Source organism: Mustela putorius, unplaced genomic scaffold, assembly GCF_011764305.1.
Source record: "Mustela putorius furo isolate JIRA1106 unplaced genomic scaffold, ASM1176430v1.1 tig00003853_pilon_pilon_pilon, whole genome shotgun sequence".
NCBI lineage: Eukaryota > Metazoa > Chordata > Mammalia > Carnivora > Mustelidae > Mustela > Mustela putorius.
Genome location: NW_025422005.1, coordinates 28,951,251 through 28,976,225, shown reverse-complemented (window position 1 = coordinate 28,976,225; position 24,975 = coordinate 28,951,251). Strand labels below are relative to the sequence as shown.

Genomic DNA, 24,975 nt, shown 5'->3' with positions numbered 1-24,975 from the left:
CCCCAGAAAACTGGGATACCAGGGGGAAGAGAAGGGGCTCTGTGCTTTTGTTCCTTAAGAATTCGTGGGAACTAGAATTTCAAATTGTTGCATCTGAAAGCACCTCCCAGGGGATGGCCATGGTGGGGTGCGGGGTGGGGGGATCCCTCAACTCTGCAAGAATGCCGAGGTCTTCCCTCCCAAGCCATCAGAAAGGAGTCTGGGGGCTGATGCTGTGCCCTTTCCTCTATTCTCACCTGTCAACCCCAGCAAGCTCCCCTACGGCCCATTAAAGACCCCTGCCACTTCCCTCTGCCTCATTCAGCTTGCTGGAGGGATGGAGGGGGTCCGCTCAGAAGGAAACATAAACAACAGAACTGGAACCTCCAAGAGAAGACCTGGGATCCTCTCTAAGCGGACAAAGCGCCCCCTGCGAAGGGTGGGTAGATGGCACACTGGCCACAATGGCAAGAGAGGAGGCTCTCCCCAGGACCAACCCTTCAAGGAAACTACAAGACCTTCAAAGCCTCCAAGTTCAGTGTCTGCTGGGAACGTTAGGCATTGGGCATCTGGTGGACCCCGAGGCGCCCCGGGTCAGCAATCAGGGCTCTCCGCAGCTGCCAGCATCCCCAGCCGGGCCAGTGCCCACCTGCCTTCTTCTGCCCCCCGGGCTGCACCCCGAGGCTGCCAAGGACCGGCGTCAGCCAGCCCCTCGCCTCTGGTTCTGTAAACCGTGCGACCCACCAAAGGGTGGGGGGGCAGCGCCACAGGGACGGTGCCCCAGCTCCGAAACTTTACACTGAAAGTTAATCCACTGAAGCGTAGCCCAAAATAAGCGCGCTGCCTAATGTGCCGGGAACTGGCGGTCGCAAGGCCAGACTGGAGCGGATGTCTGTGCATCTCCGCCCGGAGCCTGCATTTAGCGCCAGCGAGGGAGTCTGGGCTGGAGCGCTGCTTTCACACCGACTCGAGCCGTGAGTTTATGGATCTTGATTGCACCCAGCAGGGAATCCTTTTTAGTGATGAGAGAAAAAATATTCAACAACCTGTCTTTGCATTGGGTGTGTTGGACACACTTCCCTGCTTCGGAATCAGACATATGCCCGTGGTGGGAGTAAAACGGCTGTCAGCAGGCCAGAAACACTCCTCTCCTCTCCCGTCCCGTCCCCGCGGTGGGGGCTGCGGCCGGCCCAGCTCCTCGGGGAGGGGAGAGGCAACCCCCCCCCAGCGCGGCCCTCCCCACCCCGCCTGGGCCGCCGCCCCCCTCCCGGCCGCGGGGAGCGTGCCTGGGCAGTCCTCGGGGAGCCGGCTCCCGCGTGGGGCCCGCTGACAGCGAGCCCGGTAGAATATTGTATTAGTTGGTTGTGAGCTGTGTTCTCGTCAGGGTATCTGAGTTTCACAGAACAGACGGGGTGAGAGTTTTTGTGCTATATCCAGATTGGCTTAAAATAATGCCGTTTTTGTAGCTTATTAAACCACAGAAACTACACCAAAGTCATCTACGCTGCTGCCAGCAAACTCTCGGAGTTGGGGTTGGGGTAAGAGCTGAGCTCAGCCTGGGGCTCAGGCCCTGCCGCCCAGTTGGGAGACCTGGGGGTGCAGAGGGGAGGAGAAGGGAAGTGGCCATCTTTTCCTGACACTTCCTTTGGGAGCCAGGTTGGGGGGGCTGGTCTGTGGCAACCCTGGGGCAGAACCCCAGAACCCCTCTGGGACATCTGAGAGAGCATGGGGCTGGGGGCCTGTAGGCACAGGGGCCCCTGGGGGCTGAGACACTGCACTGAGACAAGAGAAGGTAGGTGGAGGAATGGCAGGTCCCAGACCCTATCTAGGCAAGGTAATGGGCACCTGAGTTTCAGCCTCTGTCCCAGGACTGCAGGAGACAGATGGGACCTGGGACACCAGGAAGGGGAAGGATAAAGCCAAGCAATAAAGGTTCATCAGCACACCTCCCTGGCCAGGAAGACCTCCCCTTTCTTGTCCCCTCTCCCAGACCCCAAAGAAAGCTGTATCCTCTCCCTGTGGAGATGATGGAAATAAGGGGGAAGGGGTCCTACAAGAAATGCCAAAACAGCCTTGTTCTAGATCATCCTGCCCCAATCTGGGCAATCCTAACCAGGGCTTAACTACTGTGAGCTTTACAACAAGCCTATAAGATATATGTTGTCATCATCCCTGATCCTCAGAAGAGGAAACTAAGGCTCAGAGAGGTGGAGTGATTTGCCCACGAACACCCAGCTACAGAGTGGTCCCATCGCAACTTGAATCCTTGAACGACCACAGAAGGAGAGCTCTAACCACTGTGCCCCAGTCCCTGAGCACTTGAGACTTAAAGATGAATCATGATCAGCTCTAGTTCTTGTACATTCCCATGTGACGTGTTTAGAAACGAGCACACCTAAAGACAATGAGAAGTATTTGAGGTGAAACCAACACTCCCCATTTCCCGATGGATGTGTCTGCTGGCCATGCCTCTGACCTCCTGGTTCCTCAGCCTAAAGTGATGGTTAGGAGAGAAAACGGGGCCCACCTGTATCTCTCCAGGGCCCAGGGATGCTCTGGCTACTTCTCACAGGCACCTTGGTCTCGGACCCCTGGGCCACAGGCTGCCCTGCCCTCCAGAGGGACCCATGGGTGTGGCAGGAGCTGCTCTCCCCGCATGCTCTCCCCCATCCCAGATGCCTGCAAACCTATGAGCCAATTCTCAGCAACTCCCCGCCCCCTCCCTCCCCACCAGATATCCAGGCTACCACCAGATAGGACGGCTTTGACCTCCCAGAGAGCAACCCCTTGACTTCCTCCACCACCACCCTATCCTGGCCCAGGTCCCACCGCCCTTTTACGTGGATGGTCACCTCCACTCAGCTCACCGCCCCCACCCCAGCTCCAGTCTTTCTCTCTTCTACGTGGTTGCCAGCGTGCGCCATGTAACCACACTGCCCTCCCAACATAACGCCCTTCTTGAGGGCTCCCACCACCCACGCTATAGGCTGGAGGTCTTACCCCTCAACCTAGCCTGCCGAGACCCTTCACAAACCACACTAACTCACCCCTGTGCCTCCAGTCCTGTGCACCCCCTACACCAACCATGCAGAGTAACCGGCCCCCCAAACCCGAGCTCCTTTGACACCTCCCTGCTGTGGCTCAGTTACAACCCCCTGCCTGATACTCAGGCTTTATAGGTTTAACTTCGTATCCACCACCCCCCAAAAAAAAGTCCTGCAGAGAACAAGGAACCTGACACAGAGATAGAAAATCAAAATAGCGGTCCAAAGACTTCCCGTGTGAATCAGAGGCCACACCCTCCAGGTCCAGCAGGCAGTGCCTCTCAGGGGTTCAGATTTGGGCGCAATTCCCAGCCCTAGTATTTGGGCATATCATTTTTTTAAAGTGCCTCAGTTTCCCTATCTGTAAAATGGGGAGGATAATAATACCTAACTCCTCAATTGCTTGTGAAGATTAAAATAGGTGATCTATATAAAGGCTTGAAACAGGCTTCGCATACAGTAAGCATTATGTAAGTGTAGGCTGCCATTATTATTATTATATTATTATTCCCATCATCATCATCACCATCACCTCACATGGCCCATCCGAGCCCCGCTCCTTTTGACTTTGATCTCTGATGACCCTAACAAATTCTCCCTCCCTCTCCTCTCTTCTTCCCCCTCTCTCCCCCGCTCTCCATCTCTTTCACATGCCCACCTTCACACATGTATGTACCCAGATTCATATATTCAGATGTGCACGGGCACATACACGCATGCGTAGAAGCGCCCACATGCTCACACACCACCTCCTCACCCTCCAAACTCGTCTTGCACGTTGAGGTCCTCTGCAGCCCCAGCCTCAGGGCCCTGGGGGTCTACCTCTCTATGCCTTTGCCACATCCGAATTCAAAGTCAGGAGCTCCCCAAGAGTCCTGCCCAGGCTCTCACTGTGACCCAGAGAATTAGGCACAGCCTATCCCAAACCAGAACCCGGCCAGCTGCACTGCTCCGCAGCTGGGGTACAGGTACCTGGTGGACAGGGGAGTAGGGCTGGGGCAGCATGTTCAGCAGGCACGTGGGCAGAGGGGGTCCCCAGGGGGATGTGGTTGCCTCCTTTTTCAGCTCCTGCTCCGGCACATCCCAGCCAGTCCTGCACGTCAAACCCTAGGGCAGGAGGTCCCACCGGAATCAGAAGTGTCTGTTTCCTGGGCAGTTGGCTGTGGTCTGCTCTACAAAGTGCTAAGGGCTTTGGAGACCTTCATTCGTTAGTGGTAGGCAAGACTTCCCTCCCGACCTCACAGAAGCTTCTAGACGAGGCCCTTTCCCACCAGGAACCTTTCATCACACCCAGCTAAGGCTCACTTCTATGCATCCAAGCCTCTCTTTTGGGGTGAGGGGCGGGGGATGGAGGACTTGGAGTGGGGCAGAACTGAGTTCAAACCATAACCTCCCTACTGTGTGATTTCCAGGACACCCCTCCATCTCTCTGAGCCTGTTTCCTCCTGGAGACAAGAATCTGTACGAGGTCTGTTGTGGGGAGTGACAAGGAAAATGAGTAAGAACGTGCCAGAGAATTCTGAAGCACCAGACCATAAAGGTTGTTTACCGTCACCTTGGGCGCTGCACTCGCGTCCTCTGTTTGCTCCCGGCGCGCAGATCCGTCTTCTGCCCTGCTCTGCGCCCCAGGAGCCTCACCAATACGAATGGTGTCACCCAGGATCCCCACCCACTGGCTTCCAGTCCAGACCAGCTAATATTCAGCACCAGCAGGAGATGGGAGGGCAGGAAAAGAGAGAGATAGGGAATGCATCTCTGTTTCTCCCCGGTCTCACCGGATCCCAGCACTGGCTATGATGGTCCATAGCCACGGCTCTGTCAAGTGGTCCCTCTTCTGTTCCTCCTTCTCTTGCCTCACCCCTAAAGGTAGCCACAGCTTCCTCTCCCAATTACTAATGTGCAGATGGTTCACTATCCTTTGTTCTTTCTCTTATACCTGCTCTCCCTCCCGAATCAAACCATCCTTGGCTAAGCCACTTGGGTGTGCCGATTGTCCCCTACCGATCCCAGTTCTGATTGTAACTGGACCTACCAGCATGTACCCTGCTCACTCCAGCTGTTCTATGTCTTAAAGACACCCTGGGCTCACAGCTCTGCCATCTCTGCTTGCTGAGTCTCTGTGGCTTTGGGTCACTGAGGACTCACAGGATAGAGTTAGAGAAGACAGGAAGGGACTGGAAAAATTCTAGGGTGGCCGCCCCACTATTCTTTGCAGGGGAAGGAGCTTCCACCATGCCCTTGCTGCCAATGCTGCCTCCAGGCAGAGTGGATAGCCTCTCTGGGTGAAGACCTGCCCAGACCCTGCAGCTCAAGGACAGCCTCTGGGAGACCCGTCCAGGAGAGGCCTTTGTCCCCAACACCTGGAGCTCAGCGTCTGCTTTGCCTGTGCAGGGGAAGCTCTGGTTTAATTAAGGATCTTAGGAGAGAATTCTTTCTTGTTATTTTCTGAATAAATTAAGGAAGTAACTTTGATGCAATATCATTTTCATCTAATCAGGAACATTCCGAAATTACCATATTGTTTTCCATTAGAAACCCCATCAGCCCCCAAATCAGATAACCAGCCTGGAGGTTGCCAAGGCCCCTCTGTCCTGGGGCTGTTGCGTGCTGTGGGGACAAAACAGGACTCGTAGCTCCTGACACAAGCCCTTACTGGGAGCCCGAGACTGCTCAGGCCTCCTGACAAGGCTTCTCAGCCCTGGCCAGGGCTGGGGAGGGGTCCGCCAGGCCGAGGGCAAAGGGGGAGGGGCCTGGGAGCCCTGCAGAGCAGGTTGAGTTGGATCAGAACCTGCCTCCTGATCAGAAGCTGATCAGAACCTGATCAGCTTCCTGGCAGTTGGGCTGGGAAGGAGGAGAGGTCAGGCTGCTAATCTCGGGCTCCCCGTCTCAGCCTGGGCAGCCTCACAGGGACGAGAGGAAGGGAACTTACGGAGTCCCAGCTGGCTGGCACCAAGGGCCAAGAGAAGGGGAACCTGGGGATAGAGATGCTAAGAAAGGGCTGAAGACCGCCCACATGAGGTGGGGCCAGAGGCTGCTGGGGATTTGCGAAATCTCCCCTGCAAAGCTGATTTCCCATCTCTGACAGCTCCCTGAAGGCTCAAGCTGAGGGTGTTGAGGCCACAGCCAGCCAGGGGCCCGTGGAGGGGAGATGGGAGGGTCCCAGGCTGGACTGCGGTCCACAGAGCCTTTGCCCTTCACAGCCGAATGGCAGCTGAGGCCGGCAGGAATCCGGGGCTGACCCCACCCACCTTTCTGAAGCTCCATGCGGTGTGGACAACATCCCAGCATGCACTGAGAAAGACCCAAGCCCACCCTTAAGAGAAGAGGGTGATTTTGTTAGACGTGCCTGGTGACCAGGTCAGAATCTCTTTCTGTTGGTCTGTTCCTCCCTGTGGCTCTTCTCAGTCTCTGTGACTTTCTTGAACTCCTATGTGTCTCTCCCTCCTCTCTCCCTTCCCCTCCCCTCCGTCCCTGTCTCCTCTCTCATTCTTTCCTGTGTCCCTTCCCACCATGCCCCGGGCCTTCCAGAAGCCAAGAAGAACCTTACCCAGAATGCAGTGGGGACACCCCACCATCACCCCCGTCCCACCCCTGCGACCGCCCGCGGGTTCTGCCTGGCTCCTCATCGCCCCGGGGCATTTTCCAAAGCTGGAAAGCGAAGGAAGGGAGAAGCTAGGGAGAGATGGGAGCCTCTCCACAACCCTCCTGATGCTGCCCCAGAACCAAAAAGTGATGTCATGCCAGTGTGAAGGAGGGAGACAAGGGGGTGCTAGAGAATGACAGGGAGGAGGAGGGTGGCTGTCATGTGGCGGAGAAAAGTGTGTGTGAGGGCAGATGGGGGTGAACAGGTGGGGGAGGGTCCAGGGAGGATGCAACCCTGGGGCAGACTGGGAGCCCGCCTGAGGGTCTGGCTAAGCCCCAGATGCTCTTTGAAAGTGGTGAGCTATTCTCCTTGCCTCTGGGCCCCGGAGCTCAGCAGAGGGCCAGGCACATGGAAAGCCCAGGAAACACTTGCTGAGCTGAATCAGTAACTCAGAGAATAATACGAACTGCAACACACCATCCCTCATCAGCACGCGGAGGAAGGGGGGCTCTGGAGTCTGGACGGCAGCTCTCATCCACGAGGCTGGGGAAGGCAGCCACCAGGAGGCACTGTGGGGAGCAAGGTTGTGGCCTTCGGCACAGGGACAACCATGGTCTGCCCTGCTGGGTTTGGGACTCTGAGCCCTCCGGAACCCAGCATGTCCAGAAAAGGCTAGCCGCTAACAGGTGGATCCATTCATTCGTTGTGCAAAGCTATCTCAAGGTGGCTGTTTGTGCAATGCTCTTGGGTGAGGTCCGCTTGCCTCCCTGTTTCTGTGGGCGTGGGTTTGGGGTGTGCACGGAGGTAGTGGGCACAAGTGTAAGTCAGTCGGGAGTGGGTATGGCTGTAGACCAAGTGGGACGAGGAGCATGTGTGGGAAGGACCTGCGTGGGAAGGCTTAAATGGAAACAGCCGAGGGACAGGACAGAGTGGGGACAGTAGAAGGGGTCCGAGGGCAGCCCACAGCACCATGACTCAGGGCCAGCTCCCACGGCCGCTGTTTCGCTCACTTTCTGCTTTAGGCCATCAGAGGTGGGGGCATTTTCTCCTAGAGACACCCACCGAGAATCTTGCTCGGCCCCCACCGCTCCTGGCGGGGAGGAGCCCCTCCCATCTGAGCCCACAGTTAACCACTTGGCACAAACCGCCCACTTTACCATATGGCCTCTATCCAGAGTTACCAAGAGGTGCTTTAATACATCTGGTTCTATGAATACTTCCCACAGTCTCTTCTGGGCTTCTTCAGCTTTGATTTCCAAATCAGCTCTCGCTAGCCAGCTGCCCGGCTGTCACGCACTGCCAGGAACCATCTTCCTGTTCTTTACCTCCTGCCCAGAGTTGAGCCAGGTCTCTAAGCTCCTTGGCCCCTGGGTAGTAACAACCTTCCTTCTTTCTTGACCCCCTCCCCAGCCTCAAGCCTCCCTCCCTGCTTCTCCAAATGCCCCAGCCCCAGGGAGCCAAAGAAGGTCCCTGGATCCCCTAAGAGACCACAGCATTGGCCCCCAGACAGCCTAGAGGAAGTGCCCAGAGAGGTACCTGGCCTGAGTCCTGGCTGGGACCCAGCCCGGCGCGTAGGGACGCCCTTGCTGTGGCTGGCTGAAGCTTGTTGGCGAAGCCGGCCTGGGGGTGCCTGGGAGCGGGCGGGGAGGGTGGCCTGACAAGGCTCAGAGAGCGGGCACACCCTGGGTGAGGTCATGCCTGCCTCACACCTCTGGTATTCTGGCTGATCGCTATCTCCTCCCCCAGCCCTCGGGGTTACTCTGCTGCCTCTGCCCAGATGGGGCTCCGAAGAGGTGCTGATAGGGCAGAGCCCCGCTGGAAGCCAGGGGGAGCCTCCACAAGCCCTGGCTGCTGGTCTGTGGTTCCCACCGCCACCCCCGCCATTCCTCCCGCCCCGGCAGATGGACAGAGTCAGGGCCGCCAGCCCGTAGGAGAGATGTCTGCTCCCCAGCACACCACCTCCACTATGGTAAACCCCGTCCCCTGGCTGGCTGTTCTCCCTCCCACCGCTCCCCTGGGAAGCCAGGCCGGGAGGAGGGAGCCCCACGGGCCAGGTTGCAGAGGGCTTCCCCCTTGGGAACACACCTAGTCACCTCCCACCGCGCCCTTGCGGCCCCGCTCACCTCTACATCAACCAAACTGGATCCGTTCCAACAGCCTTTATCAATAGGGGAACCGTAGGGTTTATCAAGTAAACTGGAGAGCGAGAGGGTGAGAATCACCCGCTGAGATCACACGCTGAGCCCGTCAAAGGCAAACTAGGTATGTGACCCACTGTGGGCTGGAGCCCCAAGAAGACACGTGGGCATTCCAGTGATTTGGCTCTGAGCAAACCTGACTCTTTGGCCTGGGGTTCTCGGGAACAAAGACATGTCCAGCTCTGGATCCCTTTTCTTTTAAATTCTTTTATTTTTCTTAATTTTTTTTTTTTAAGTATCCCCTATACCCAACGTGGGGCTCAAATTCATGACTCTGAGGGGAAGAGCTGCAGGTTCTACCGACTACATCATCCAGGTGCCCCTTCTTAATTATTTCTTTTTCAGCCCTGGGCCCTTTTTCTTAACAGAATGGTGGGGTCGGGAGGGGGCTCCTTAGGGAACAGAAAGGGAGGACAAATACCAGCCGCTCTCAGGAAACTCACTTATGCTTCCTGTTCTCTTTACGTTCCTCATCCCTAGACTCGTCCCTGCATCAGGGAAGCTGTGGACCTAAAATGAAGGCAGGCCACATTTTTCCAGGGGGACATGATCTTTGTGGGTGACTGCTGACTTCCCCCTTCCTTCCCACCCTCATACCGCCAACACACACACCCCTCTACTCGGTCTCCTTCTATCTGCCTCCCTCATACACAACAGGGAAGCCAATCGGTCTCCAAGTGTGGTTCCCGATCAGTTGCGTTAGCATCGTCTGGGAGCTCCCTAGAAAACCAGATTCTTGGGCCCCACCCAGACCTACTAAGCCAGAAGCCTTTCGATCTGCATCAGTTGAGAAGCTCTGCTCTACTCCTCTCAAACTTGAATGGATATAGAGATCACCTGGGGATCCCACTATAATAGAGATTCTGGAGCGGAGGCAGAATGTGGGACCCAATATTCTGCATTTCTTAGAAGCTCCCAGGTGAGGCAGGTGTTAGTCCCCAGATTTCCCCCCACCCCACCCCATCCCAGCTTGGAATAGTAAAGCCCTGGACACCCTAACTCTCAACCCCGGCTGCACTTTCAAACCACCTGGGGCGTCTTTAAAACTTCCGCTGCCTGAGTCTTGTCTCCAGAGATTCTGGTTTCATTGATCTGAAGTGAGACTGAGGCACGGGTAGGTCTTTAAATCTCCACAGGTGATTCTAGTACAATCTGAAGTTCTTAGCCAAGGGCGGTAAGAAGTGCTCAGCGCACAGACACACACACACACACCCCCACCCACCCACCGCCCTCACCCTCTGGGTTCCTCCTTCTCTCTCCAGTCTTCCGGATCCCCTTCCACCTCTGCCTGCCCACGTCTGGCAGACACTGGACACACAGAAGCACGTGGACACACAGAGAGATGTGAGGACAGACAGACTCTGCAGCAGAAGCAGCAGGCAGGAGAAGGCTGCAGGCACCGCAGACACAGGTAATCCATCTGTACAGTGTATGTGTTGTAAACCCCTGCAGGTGGAGAGAGAGACAGACACACACGGGCAAGCACATGCCTTCAGGAGCACACACCAGCCGCCGGAGAGTCAAAGACCTCCTCCGTCTGTCTCCAGTGCTATGACTCTTGGTCCTGTCATTGCTCCAGAGGAAGGGGCCTGGGTCTGTCCCTAACTATCAGCAAACGGGGGGAGCCCAGGCTTAGGCCCCCTCCTCTCCCTCAACACCACAGAAGTACTGTGGTGCGACCAGAGGTCTCCCAGGGAACCTGTTAGTGGCCGGCTGACTCAGCCTCAGGATCTCCTGGGGGGCTCAGGGGGGCTGATGCATCCTAGAGGCTGTGGGTGCCCTCCGCCCCTCAGCCCAGTGCAGTGCTGCTACGTTGGGGCCCCCTTTGAATTTCCAGTCGTGCGTCCTGCCCCCCACCCCGTGTGCCGGGGGGGGGGGGCCCCCGCAGTCAGGCCTGATTGATGACTCAGGGGGTCTGTGGCTGCCGCAGGCCTATTTTATGATGTCATTAGGCAGCTCCGGCCGCGGGAAGGAATCCCTCCTGACATCATAAAGGACTTGATATTTCGCTAATGTTATCTTGGCGGCGTGTCGCCCTGACATTTTCTCTCTGCAGCGCTCCCCCCAGGACCGGGACTTGTCTAACTACAGCCTGGAAAAAATGCAAAACAGACAAATGCACCCTCGGGGGACAGCGGGAGAAAGCTAATAGACCAGTCCCCGGCTCCCCACCCACGGAGGTGGTTTAGGTGGGAAGCATGATGTGTTTGTCAAGGGGGACCCGAGGCTGCCTTCCTACGGCGGCACTCCTGCCTTGGGCCCTGCCTGCTCAGCCGCGGGCGGAAGGCAGGTGCTGCTGCTCCAGGACCAGCTCGGCGGCCCAGAGGCTGTGGGACTTGGGCTAAGCCCTCACCCTCCTGCACCACAGTGGCCCCTTCCACGCCACAGGGGCTTGACCATTTCAGACCATCTTAGAAGGCTCTGGGGAGGGCAGCAGTGCCGCACAGGTACGGAGAGACGACGCCCTAGGCTCTGAGCTGAAACACTAGACACCTGCGGGGAGGCTGGGTGGTTTGGTTTGCAAGCTTCCCCCAACCCCGGGAATGGTTTTGGGGGCCAGACTCAGAATAGCAAGAGGTTTGGGGGACAGACTCGGCAGAAAGTGCCGTCTTCTCCTTCCCAGGGTGGCACAGGTGGGTCAGGTCTTGGAAAAGGAGAAAGATCCAACAGCCACAGGTACCCTTCCTAGATCCACCTCCAAAAGGACCCCAGGCTAAATCAACCAAAAATCTTCTCCTACCTGAGCAGCAATCGCCCACAGCACCCAGACCCCAGAATCCCCGGCAGATGGGCCTCCAGCTGACCCTGACCACGCCTGGGGGCAGGGAGCTCATTCCTTCCCCCAGACAGCCCAGTCATCTCCCTCCCCGTGGCTTCCCACAAAGGGTCCAGATTCTGTTTTGTGGGCATGGTGGGAAGGGGCTGCTCCCTCCACCTCAGGACAGCCCCGCCAAGACAGGCACAAACACCGTGCCCTGGCCCCACCCTCCAAGCGTGCCGGAGGAGAAGCCCGGCTTTGTGCTCTTTTCAAAGACTGGAGTATCTTCAAAGAGCATAACCGACCATTTTAACCTGGGGTCCAGGGTTGGGACTGCAGTTCAATGGAATGAGTTTCTTCTGTAATCCTGTGTATCTTTTGCATTTAAAACACTGTTTGAGAAGGTTCTACAGGCTCCGCCAGACTGCTAAAGAAGTCCATGGCATTTGGGGGGGGAGCGTTAAGTCTGTTCCAGACTCTAGACAAAGCCACTTTTAGCCATGAATGCGTTCTTTGGAGAGCTTGCTCTGGCCTGGGTGTGTGTCTCACCTCTGGAGAAGCCCCGCCACCACCACCCATCTTTTAAGAAACTACTATAAAGAAAAGATGGGTAAGACCAAGACCCACTTCCAGGTGCGACCTTGACGATGGCGCTTTTTCTGTGCCCTCAGGTGACTATGCACCGCCAGATTCCTAGGCTCCTGGATCTGAGTAGGAATCAATGGCACCGCTGAGCACTGTTCAAGATGAGCAGGCAAAGAGGGACCAGACCCAATCCCAGCTTCGGAAATTTCCCACCGGGGAAGTAGGCTTACTCCAGCCACACCCCGCTGCCCACCCTTCCCTAGCACACCGAGGGCTCCCTGCGTGCTCAGCTCTGCGTGCACTGCTGCTCCCTGAGCCTGAGTGCCCATCCTATGCCCTTCTAGTAGCTAACCTTCCCTCAGCCTCCCAGTGCCTGGTTGTATTACTCACTTGACCCTGAGGGCCCATGTCCCAGGGAGAGACCCAGCTGAGCCTCCAAGAAGGACCACCTTGGCCTTGGATGCACTTGTAGCTATGGTGCATGGAGATAGAAGATAGCCAATGCCGGTGTTGACTCACCCATATCCAGGTGAGGCTGCCTGAGAATGGACTGGGGCAACTGGGCAGGGAGGTCCAGTCGGGGAAGCCTGGAATCCAAACCCAAATAGGTGGGGGAGGGCTGGGTCAGGAATCAGCACTTGGGCACTTCCTCCTGAGTTGGTGGCCCCCTACAGGACTGCTGCGGGGCAGAGGAGAGGGGGCAGTTTTCCTCCCAAGGGCCCCACTGCCTTGTTAAGGGAGTCATTCTGAAGCCACGCCCTTCCAGAGCCGCCAAACAAGGATAAGCCCTGATTGCCCAAGCCGGTAGATGGCCACTCGACACTCTCCAAAACGATGAGCAGTTCATTCATTCAGCAAAAATGTATTGAGTTCCCATTATTTGCCAGATGATGGGAACGAAGACAAAAATTCTTGTTCTCAAAGAGCTTACATTCTCAGGGCGCCTGGGAGCTCCATCAGTTAAGCATTGACTCTTGATTTCGGCTCAGGTCATGATCTCAGGGTCTGTGTTCAGTGGGGAATCAGCTTGAGATTCTCTCTCTCCCTCTCCCTCTGCCTCTGCCCCCAACTCACATGCTCTCTCTCAAATAAATAAATCTTTTTTTAAAAAGCTTACATTCTCTTGGGAAGACAAGCAACATGGAAAATAAATAGGCAAAAAGTATAGTATGGTATTCCTAGAATGTTATACGAGCTGTAAATAAAACTAAGGAAGAGCAGGGTGTTTGTCAGAGAGAAGGTAACATTTGAATAAAGACCTAAACAGGGTGACAGAGGGAGCCAGGAAGAGATCTGGGGGAAGAGCATTCCAGCAAAGGACACAGCACATACAAAGGTCCTGAGGCAGGGACATGGCTGGCACATTTGGGGAACAGGGATTGTAATGCAGTTAGAGAGAAGTGAAAGGGAGGAAACAGAGACCCTCACACATAGGGAGATTGAGCATGTGAGGCTGGAAAAGCTGCTGTGATGACTTCGACTTTCCTCCACAGGAGGTGGAAGGAGTGAAGGTCCTGAGCAGGCAAGTGATGTGCTAGGACTTGAATGTTAACAGGATCAGCATGGCTGCTGTGAGGGACCAGACCACCGAGGAGCAGGGAGAATACTGATGCAGCCTTCTGCTGGGACAGTGGCGGTGGAGGTGGCGGTGTTCTAAAGGGGGAATACTGAACGCAGGCACTGCTGATGGCTCTGGCGTTATTTCTGCACAACCGACCTATGAAGCACGTCATTTGTCCCCATCGTTGAAAAGGACAGAAAAGGAAACTCGGGTCCAGAAAGGTCACACAGCCAGTGAGTGAGTCAACACGGTCTTATCCCAGTCTGAAGCCCAACTTCTTCACACTCCGCTTCGGCGCCGGCCTGGGCAGGCTTCCAGCAAGGAGGACATCTAGCCGAAAGACCCCAAGAGAGGGGAACAAAGTCAGGATACTTACCAGCAGAGAAGTGTCCCTAAAATGTCATCTTACCCAGCTTTCTCTATACATTAAAGCTCGAATGATACTTATTGGTCTTAAGTGCTTTTATTTTCACTCACACAGTTTCCAACTTTTAATCAATCTTTTTTTATTTTAAATTCCATCCAAAACCATCGGTGAAGGGAGAGGACTGTCAGGGGAGGGGAGGCATTTGATGACGGCAAGATAAGAGCTGAGGCACCGGAATGATCCATCACACTCCTGTTCCAGCACATCTGTGAGCTGGGGCTTGGGAGCCTGGGGCAGGTAGGGAAGACAGTCCCTGTCCCTGCAGGACAGCCACACGTGCAGGGAACCATATCCAGGTGAGGCTGCCTGGGAAGGGACTGAGGCAACTGGGCAGGGAGGTCTAGTCGGGGAAACCTAGAATCCAAACCCAGACAGGGGTCAGGGAGCCCCAAGTCACATCCCAGAAAAGTCCCAGTTGATGGCAGAGGGATCATCAACAAACAGTTGAGCTGGGGCACACATGCTCCAAAGACCAAGCCAACAGATCTTCCAGCAGGTGGTCAGGCCTCCCTTTAGCAGGAAAGAGAGCTGGGAGGGACACCACAAAGGAAAGGAGAAAAGGTCTTCTGATCTCGCTCTCACTGCTGCTGGGGGTGAGGATTAATATGCAGCGGGCGAGATGATAACTTTAAAAGGCCAGGAGCTTGTGTGGCTCTGAGGTTGAGTCCACATGGGAGATGGATGTAGGGAGCCCCCCTCCAGAGGCTGAAGTGGGCTTCCAAGTCTCATCTGTTATCGCCACAGCAGCCTGGGCCGGATCTACAAGAGCGAGCTGCATGAAGGAGAGAAAAGTGGAGAAAGGGAGTTAGGGCAGCTACATGCAAGAGTCCATCCTGCTCACCTTGATGCAGCCATGCCTGCATTCGGAAGTCGATACCAACACCCTCACAGGTAGATGTCCATACCCAGAAATGCACCTGCCGAGGGGCACAGCCAAGGAAGCACTCACTAATGCATGCAAAGGGCAGACTTCTAGATACTGACAATGCACACAGAAGTACAAGGGTCCCGGAGAGGATACACATGCTGAACAGCGATGCTTACATCGATGACAACAGAAAGGTGTGGAGTCATATCCACAGATCCTGGCAGAGGGGGCAGCCGTGCATCAGGACGGACACACAGCTGCACATGCAGTGAAAGATACATACACACAGACACCCGTTCATACAAGTGGATATGTATAAACACACATACACAGAAACTGACAGATGTGTACACGCAAGCTGTTCACCTACACACAGATGTGCAGACACACACACACCCAGACACACAGATGTGCACAACTACCTAGATCTATCTATCCTTATATTGATATGTGATGCATATATGCACATTATTAAGAACACATGTTCCCGGATGTACCCTGGGCTGCGTGCACACACACACAGGCACGCACAAGGACATAGTCAATATGCAGGCACATGCACAGGGGCTCAGCATCCCTGAGCTGACCAGCTTCAAGCCAGGTGCTCCCCTGACCCACCCCTGCCAGCTACCAAGCCCTGGTTGGCTCCTCCAGTTACTCAGGCCCTGCCACATCTCCTGTCCGCCTGCTGGCCCCCCGCCAGGCCCCAGGCTCCTGGAAGGCAATTGCCCCACTCTCCCAGGTGCCGACTCAGCCACATTTCACACCCAGCTGTGGAGCCAGGCCAGTGAAGCTTGCTGGAGCCTGCTTGGGGCAGCAGCGCGGGGGCGGCGGGAGGGAGCCAAGATCCTGTAGTGGCAGAGAGAAGAGCAGCCTCAGCTGCCGTGCAGGCCTGCCTGGCAAGGCTTGCTCCCTCAACTCCAAGTCATCCACCCTCTGTAGGCCTCGGCTTCCCCACTTCTGAAATGGGACAATATGCCCGTTCCGCTGACGATGTCAAGTGTCCGTATCACGTCCCGGATGAAAGAGAGGTTTTGCTTCACCTTCTCTTGTCTTTGTCTTAAAGTAATTCGGAGACACAGGGCGAACTGCCCCTGTGTTACACTAGGGAGCAGAGCTCTAGAAGGGGAACTGCAGGGAGCAGACAGGACGGTAACCCCGGTGCCCGCTGCAAACTCCAGGTCGTTCCCGGTCAGGAAATACGCAGCGCAGAAGCTGCCGGTCCCATCCCTTGCCCACAGCAGACATCATTAATCGATCACAGTCTCTTCGGGGGAACCCAGACTTGGCCTGGACATCCTTCTCCGTGCACCGCTCCAGGCAGACATGCGTAATTGACCAGAGTTGGCAGCTAGGTTGACATTCGCTGCCGTGCTGTCGCTACCTCTAATTCATCTAATTCCGAGGGCGGATGGGGCAACTGAATGCTTTGGAAGAACATGGGCGGTGTGCCTATCAGAGGCATTTTAGCACTATTTCCAAAGGCTATTGACATCCTAGGTTCCCCCCACCTCCGCGATCTCATGACCTACACTGGGGTGCAGGTTCAGGGACAGGTCCCTGCCGTTGCTCTGTCTCACAGAGGGAGACACCGAAGTTCCGGCGAGTGCATCCAGGGTCACACAGCTAAGAGCCAGAGTGGGAGTGGGATTCAAGCCTCGACTCCTGTCTCAGTGCTCTTGGACCACCCCTGGCCCCCTGCCAGCTGGGCCAGGCCAGAGTGTGTGGGCCTGGGGGAGCCAGTGAAGCGGGGGGCGGGCAAGAGGGGCCAGTCTCCTCCCAGCAGAAAGGAATCGACCCTCCAACTAATTGGTTCAGAGTGCTTCTTTTGACCCTAATTAGCTATTTGTCATGTCCCCATTTGCATACCAGAAAAGATGCAAATTTGCATATTTGTAAATGAGGCTGAGCCTGGATGTGGGTTCTGGAAGAGCTCCGCGGTTGCTGGCAGGCGGGGAGGCAGCTGGCTCTTGCCACTGAAGCATGGGCCGTGGAATGAGGAGATTTGGAAGACAGCTCCTTGGCTTGGGTCTGCAAGGTGCTCTCAGAGGAGGTCAGACAAGATGGCCCGCTTCGCTCCCTCCCCTGGGGCCAAGTGGTGGGCAGGGAGAATGGGTGAGCCCAACGCTGCTATTTTGATTAGATGAAACAAGGAGGGGGGAATATAAAGTAATTTCAGGACGCTCTGTGCTGGGAAGCCTTCTGTTCCCGTCCTTGGATAGAATCTGTAACACTTGCAAAGGGGGGGATGTCTCCCTCCACCTCACTAGAGAGGATGAGGTTTAGAAGGGAATGGAGGTCAGGGGGAATCGCACCCTTTCTCTCTCTCTCTCTCTCTCTCTCACACACACACACACACACACACACACATACGCATACACACTCTCCCACACTCTCAGATGCACACATACACTTGTACACACATCTACAATTCACTTGGACATGCACGCACACACACCACACCCACAAGCCTCTGCCCCCCAGGAGCACCCTTACACACAACACCCCAGACCCACAGAGATACACACACAACTCTAACTAGAGAGGCACATTCGCACATGCAGACATTCCCAGACTTCCCGCCACATACACATTCACGCCCTTACACATACAGACACACACTCAAACACTTGAACATAGATGTAGGCATACAGACTCACTTAAGCTGTGCATAAATATTTACATACACACACACACACACACACACACACAAGATATACACGAGAACATCCTTGCTAAGACCAAATTCCCTGGCAAATTCTGGAAATTCGGAGCCCTTTGCCAGAGCTTCTGATACCTCGATGGGAGACCAGAGAAGCGAGATGGACATCCTTCCTAGAAAGGGAGCAGGTGTAGCCCCAGGGAATCAGACCCCGAGGAGTGACTCGTTCTTTCTCTAGGAAAGCAACGACTAGCAAACGCCCTGGTGCCTTCTGGGTTTTTGTCTAGGGCTCAGAGCAAGGTCTGGGTGGGCCTTAACAAGCAGGAGAGCATGGCAGGGGGCTCGGGGGGAGCAATGCTACAGTGTTGGGGCCTGCTGTGCTTTGAGAAGGAAAGGATCACGCTTCCTCTGATTTCCATGCTGACCTCAGCGGCCAGCGCGGAATGAGGCGGCACAGAGCTGCCACCCCTTCGGGCACGTGGGCACCAAGAGGCCAAGCTCGAAGGGAGCCTCAGACCCATAAAGCTTCCCAGGATTTGGGGCCCGGGTGCTGGACACGGGGACCCAGCAGCCCAGAGTCAGGTACAGAAGGCTTCCACCACTGCTCCCGTCCCCAGCATCTCCTCCCCAATGCCCGCACCCCAAAAGGCAAGCTAAATAGCTCCGTATTTGTAAATTAAATATAGCTGTACTCCAGCTTTCCAAAGAGCTGGGAAGGAGAGAAGGAGAAAGAAAAAGAGAGAGAGGAAGAGAAGAAAAGCTGCCGCCCTCAGGAAAGTCTGGCTGGTACAGATTGCCTGAGTCATGAATATTCATCTGGCGAATGAGGAGAGCGGGAGTCTGCATAACAGCTCCACCCACCCAACTGAAAGAAATGTCACCGCCTTTGCCAATAAAGTGCCAAAGGAAGCCGGTGGAGGCTGCCAGCCAGACGGTGCCAAACTGCTGACTTCCACTCCCAGGCGTGGAGAAAGCACATTGTTTCCGGCCCAAGGAGCCGCCACTCGGGGCTGGGGGAACGGAGCTGGCTGCTCCGAGAGAACCAGGAAGAAAAGTGACACCCGCCACCCACGGGAAGCCTGGTGGGCAGCGCGCCTGGGGCTCAGCCCTCCCCAGCGCCCCTCCAAAGAGGGGCTCAAGCCAATCATTCAAGGGTGACCATTCTGGCCGACCACCGAGGACCCAGCTCCCGGCCGAGAGCTCCGGGAAGGAATCTCAAGAGGGTCTCCTGGATGGTGACCAGAGCCCAGAGGCTGGGGGACAAAATGGGTGTCACTTTGGGGCCTAGAAGTCCACGGTCACCTTGGCTCCATTTTGCAGAAGGGGACACCCCAAATGCAGGTGACTCTCCCCTCTTGGGGTCAATCCTATTATCTCTTCTTTCAGGAGCTCTTCTGTGACCCCTTTCCCTAGGACAGAGTCTGGCTCTCCGTCCCCAGCCTCCCCATCCTGAAAGCTTGCCTGGATGCCAGTCCTTTTCCTGCCCAAGGTTGCTTCCCCGCGCCCCTCCCCAGGGCTGTGAGCTTGGGGGGTCCGGGGCCTTGGCTGACGAGACAGGCCAGTGTTCCAACCCAGCACAAGATTCAGAGATGGCCTCTTGAGCAGTTTGGCCAACAGAGGCATTTTCCTCCATCCATTCCCCTCCCAGGCCTTTTCCACATCCTGGGGTCCTTTCTGTTGCCCCGACCTTGCCCATCATGCCCCCAGGAGGTCAGGCCTCCTGTTCCAGCAGCTCAGTCTGGGCCCGTTGGGATGAGGACAAGCGCTGAGTGGCTGGCCTCCTATCCCTAGGCCCTGCGCCCCATGAAGAGAGCAGAGACGTTTCAGCCCCCTCGGCACCCCATCCTCATGGCGGCACCCACTCCGTGGTGTTACAAACCGGCCTCGCCTGCCCACCAGTCGGCCACAGCTGGCTCCGTCCCGTAATTGCCTAAATGAATGGAATAAGTGGAGCTGGAGAGAGGACGTTCTCTTAGTACAGAAAAGCAATTAGGGTTGTGGGCGTCTCCAGCTGCTGCTCCGATTATGTAAAGTTTGGGATGTGTATTTGGGACTTAATGAGAATATTTATGTGTTCGCTTCTTACCTTCACAGAACTGCTCATTTCAAGCACTGCAAGTACTCTTGGGCTGAGTACGTAGCAACATGAGCCAGGGGACAGGCTCCAAGGGAGCAGCACCACCTCTGGGGAGCTGCGCTCTCGGGGTTCATGGACCCCCCAGAAATCAAGGAGGACACCCATCTGGAGCCTGGCTCCCTTCTACAGCTTTCCTTGGCAAGTCCGTGTTCTGCTCAAGGTCTCCGGGGACTGAAACTCCTTTTTCGCCTCCTTCATGGTTAAAGTATCAGCAACTGTTGGAAAGTTCTTCCTGGAACTGAACCAAAATCTGCCTCTTCGCCACATGCCTGAATTGGCCCAAACCTCGTCCCTGGGACCGCACAGGACAGGTCACTCCATCTGTCCCAGGTCAACCACGAGTCCTGCAAAAGGTAAATGGGTGTTGAATTGAAAAATTTGCTGTGGTTAAGTAAGTTTGGGGAAATTCTACATCAGTTTCTTTGCTGCAGGACTTCTCTGAGCCATGGGGCCTCTGGGGTTCCTGGGCATCCGCCTTGGGCTCAGGTCATGATCCCAGGGTTCTAGGATCGAGCCCCGCTTCGGGCTCGCTGCTCGTCAGGGAGTCTCCTTCTCCTTCTGCTCCATCCCCCTGTTTGTGCTCCCCACCGCCTCTCTCTCTCAAATAAGTAAATAAAATATTTTTTTTTAAAAAGGACATACCTGAGCCTTTCCTGTGCTCACACGCATAAAGCTGAGGGTTAATGTCTTTGCTCACAGAAGCCTTTTCTGCAGAACAACCTCATCTAAAAAGCATATTTTAGGAAACACGGCTTCGGCACGTTAAGAGCAAACATTTAATTCCTTGGCCTGAGCTCCTTCAACATTTCTCCTCCACTGGGCATGATGCCTGGGCCTCTCCCCACTCTGGTCCCCCACTACAAGTGAGCTCTGCCATGTGCCCACGTCCCTCCACAACTCCAGACAAGCTCTGGCCACCAACCATCCAGAAGAGCCTTTACCTTCACTCTCCAAGATTCCATTTTCCCACTGATGTGATCAAAACACCACCGGGAGGATAAGCGCTGAACCCCCCTGAGCGTCTCCCCTGAAAGTCCCCCCACAAGCCACAACTGAACCTCAATTCCTTATTCTGCTCTCGGACCTTGCTCTCAGACTCCCTCTATCCCTGCTGTTCCTGCCGTGTCTTCCCTGGACAGCGTGATGGTAAGTCACGGTGTGCCCCCAAAATATCTGGGCACCAACTAGTAATTCCCATGCAGTCAGGCTTTTTCACGGCATCACCCAAAGAATACACTTGTCCCAGCATCTAGTCCCCACAGACTCACAGACAGAGCACCCCAGTCATGCTGGGCTCCAAGACCCGGAAGGCTTGCGGGGCCCAGGCCATAGCCCACACCTGCACCAGGGGACCCTGGCTCCACCAGGCCTCCCCTCTCCTGTACCTTTAATCACTCCTTCTGTGCCTGCCTTCTCATCATCCCTCAAGTATGTGTTCAAGCCCAGGCATGGAGAAGAGGCTCATCTCACTGGCCCAGTCCAATAGATTCTAGTGGTTCCCTGGCCTGGCTGTTGGGAAAAAGGCATCGTCGAAACTTCCTCAGGTTCTATAGGCTGGTTAGTGATGCCCGTTAGGGTTGGGGTTAGGGGCACGGCGGTGCCCACGCCGGTTCATGTCATTCCTCCAACAAAGCTCAGTCCCTTTCCCTCCAATCTACTTTCCCGAGCTAGCATGCTCTTTTCTCCCATAACAAACACCCACACATAATACGCCCACGCATGGCCCCATTCTCCCACCCAAACTGCTCCCTCCAAGGTCACCAACAGACTCCTTTTTATCAAGTCCTATACCGGACTTGCCCTGTTGCCAAGTGCCTCTGCAGCATTAGTTATGGTGGACCTTTCTCTGGAAATTCACCCCCCACCCCCGCCCGCCCCGTGGATTTCCAAGGCGATCTGTGTCCCCGGTGGTTCCTCACCTTCCCGACCATTCATACGGCTCTTCTCCCACTTCATCAATGCGGCCATGTTCCGGGCCCCGATTTTCCAGCCTTCTTCTGCTCCTACCGAGGCACACCCTCCCTCTGAGATCTCGTCCACAGCTTGGTCCTTGGTAAAAGCCCCCTGAGCCCCTCACATGTCCTCCTAGGATCAGTCCTGCTGCCTACAGGCCACCGCCAAGAGCCAAAGGTCTGAAAACCCAGCACCTTCTCTCTCCTCCAGAATGGGCTCCCACGCTGGGGTTTCCACAATGCATAATCAGGCTCAAGGATCACATTCCTGGCCTGCGTCTTGACTCCTTAACTGCATCCATGAAACCACCACGTACCAAGTCCTCTTATTTAATATTTATCTAATTTCCAAATTAAAAACATAGCTTTATCATTTATTCTGACTGAAGAACATGATATATCATCAGTATATAAAAAAAAAATCAAACCAATACTTAAAAGTATGAAAAAGAAAGTAAAAATCACTCAAAATCCTACCACCCAGATATAACCACTCCAGCATTTTGGTGAACAGCCTTCCAGACATATCTCTATGCATATATACACACTGAGATCTATGTATATAATTTATAAATGAGGGATTGTATTATACATACTGTTCTCACTGACACCTGCTTTTCTCTCTCAACAATATGTCATAGACATCTTTCTATGTCAATAAATAGAGCTCTACAAAATTATTTTAATTACTTTATAGTATTCCATTGTATGTAGTATCAGACTTTATTTAGCTGGGTCTCTATTGATCCTTTAGAATGTTGTCAAGACTTCATTGTTGTAAACAATATTGTAGTAAATATCCATGCGCTTATCTCTTTGTTTATCTTGTGCAATTACCTCCTTAGGATAAAGTCCTACAAATGAAATTGCTGCGATAAGAGTATGCTATTTCCAGGGTTCCTGAGTGGCTCAGTTGTTGAGTGTCTGCCTTTGTTTCAGGTCATGATCCCATGGTGCTGGAATCAAGTCCTACATCAGGCTCCCTGCTCAGTGGGAAGCCTGCTTTTCCCTCTCCCACTCCCCTGCTTGTGTTCCCTCTCTTAATGTATCTCTGTCAAATAAATGTTTTTTTTTTTTTAAAGAATATGCTATTTCCAATTATGCCTCTCTGCCCTTTCAGCAAATGTACAACAATGTACTTCTCATTAACACCAGCATGTCTGCCCACACCCTCTCCAGCCCCGGGTTTCGATGTTTGGCCAAATTAGACAGCAAAAGACACTCATTTTTACTGTCTTTCCTTAAATTTTTAGTGAAAGTAAATGAGTATCTTTTCATGGGTTTTGTTGTTTGGGGGTTTTTTTGGTTTGTTTTTGTTTTTGTTTTTGGTCACTTGTAATTATTTTCTTTGTGAATTGCCTGTTCGTGTCTTTTGCCCATTTTTCTAATTAGATATTTATCTTTTTCTTAATGAATGGTAAGAGTTCTTTGCATATTTGAGATCAGATTAAACAATTATCTCTCATATATGCTTTCCCTTTCTTCAGTTTTCTTTTAATGGTCTTTCTGGTACTTAAATTTTTAATCTTCATATATTCAAATTTATCAATCTTTTCTTTTATGATTTCTGAGTATCCCAGCATGTTTAGAAGGAAAGTCCCTAACTTAAGATGACCAAAATAGTCATTCATATTTATTCATTTGTATTCATGAATACTCTGTAGTCTTCAGGGCTTGGTCTTATTGGAGTAAGACAGAAAACCAGCTTGCGTTGTAATGGCTGGCCCATGCCAGCACCATTTATAAAATAGCCTATATTAGGGATGCCTGGGTGGCTTAGTTGGTTAAAATAGCCCATATTTTCCCAACTCGATAGAAATACCATTTTATCATACACAAAATTCCCTTAAATACTTGTATCTTTTCCAAGCTCTGTATTCTGTCCCAGTGATCTATGCTTACATAAGAAGTTTAATTATTGTCCCTTTATAAAACATTTTAATACCTGAGAGGGTAAATATTCATCATTTTTCTTTTCAAAAATTTCCCTTAGCTACTCTACTTTTTTACTTTTTCAGATTAGCTTTATATTATTTTTGATAAATTTTTAAAAATCCTGTTGGAGTATTGATTGGATTATCTTAATTTTGTACATTCACTTAAGGAGCATGGACAGACTTATGGCATTAAATCTTTTCACCCAAGAACTAGGGATAATTATCCAAGTTTCTTTTCTTTATTTTTTTTTTAAGATTTTATTTATTTATTTGTCAGAGAGAGAGCGAGAGCGAGCACAGGCAGACAGAGTGGCAGGCAGAGTCAGAGGGAGAAGCAGCCTCCCTGCGGAGCAAGGAGCCCGATGTGGGACTCGATCCCATGATGCTGGGATGATGACCTGAGCTGAAGGCAGCTGCTTAACCAACTGAGCCACCCAGGCGTCCCTCCAAGTTTCTTTTCTATCCCTCAGGAGGTCTTTCTGCTTTTCCTCATGCAAATTCTACATGTTTCTTATAAAGTTTATTTCCAGACATTTTGTGTTATTATTTTCTTCTTCATGGTATGGACAAGGCCTTTTATTTTACCTTCTAGGTAGTCATTTTGTAAATAGAAAAGCTATTAGTTTTTGTATATTGTTTTGTTACTGGCCATTTTACTAAACTTTATTTTTTCTGTCTGTTTTCAGGAAATTGTCTTGGGTTTTCCAGATAAATAATCATCTTATCTGCAAACTAGAATTATTTTCTCTCCTCTTCCAATATGTATCTTTTTTATTTCTTGTCTAATTATAATGCCTAGCAGTTTAGGGAAAGTGTTTTTTAAAATACTGATAACAACAGCTGCTATGGTCTAGTTTCTAACTTTAATAAGAATATATCTAGGGTTTCACCAACCTAATGTCTCCTGTGAATCCTTTCTACTCCTGTGACCACTATCCTGGTCCAGCCTGTATTAATTTGTCATCTGTGTCATCACAAACGGGATGAACAAGGGTACAGGCTTTGAAGTCAGATGACCTGGGTTCAGGTCCTGACGGTCATTTAGCAACCAGACAATCTTGTTAAGTTATTCAAGATCATTGAAATTCCAAAAAAGGAGGGGGGAAGTTGTGAGGACTAAGTTAGATAATCCACACGCTATGTGCAATATCTGTAAATGATGATATTTTTAGGTCTTTGCCCCCAACTCCTCCTTCCAATCCTACCCCTATTCCATTCTTAGGTTGACCTTCCCAATACCACTGGGCTCATAGCACTCTACCACACCCTCCCCTGCTCACAAGA

General features: G+C 53.3%; 1 long non-coding RNA gene across 2 annotated transcripts in view; it reads right to left on the bottom strand.

The window, feature by feature from the left end:
• Positions 1-14,163: 14,163 nt before the first annotated feature.
• Positions 14,164-24,975, bottom strand: part of LOC101688505 — a 65,160-nt gene continuing 54,348 nt past the window's right edge. For both annotated transcript variants that reach the window (XR_198602.3, XR_006601715.1), the window contains exons 2-3: positions 19,752-20,146; positions 14,164-14,907 (exon numbers count right to left, since the gene is read on the bottom strand). This is a non-coding gene — a long non-coding RNA (uncharacterized LOC101688505). The remainder of the gene's footprint in view (positions 14,908-19,751; positions 20,147-24,975) is intronic.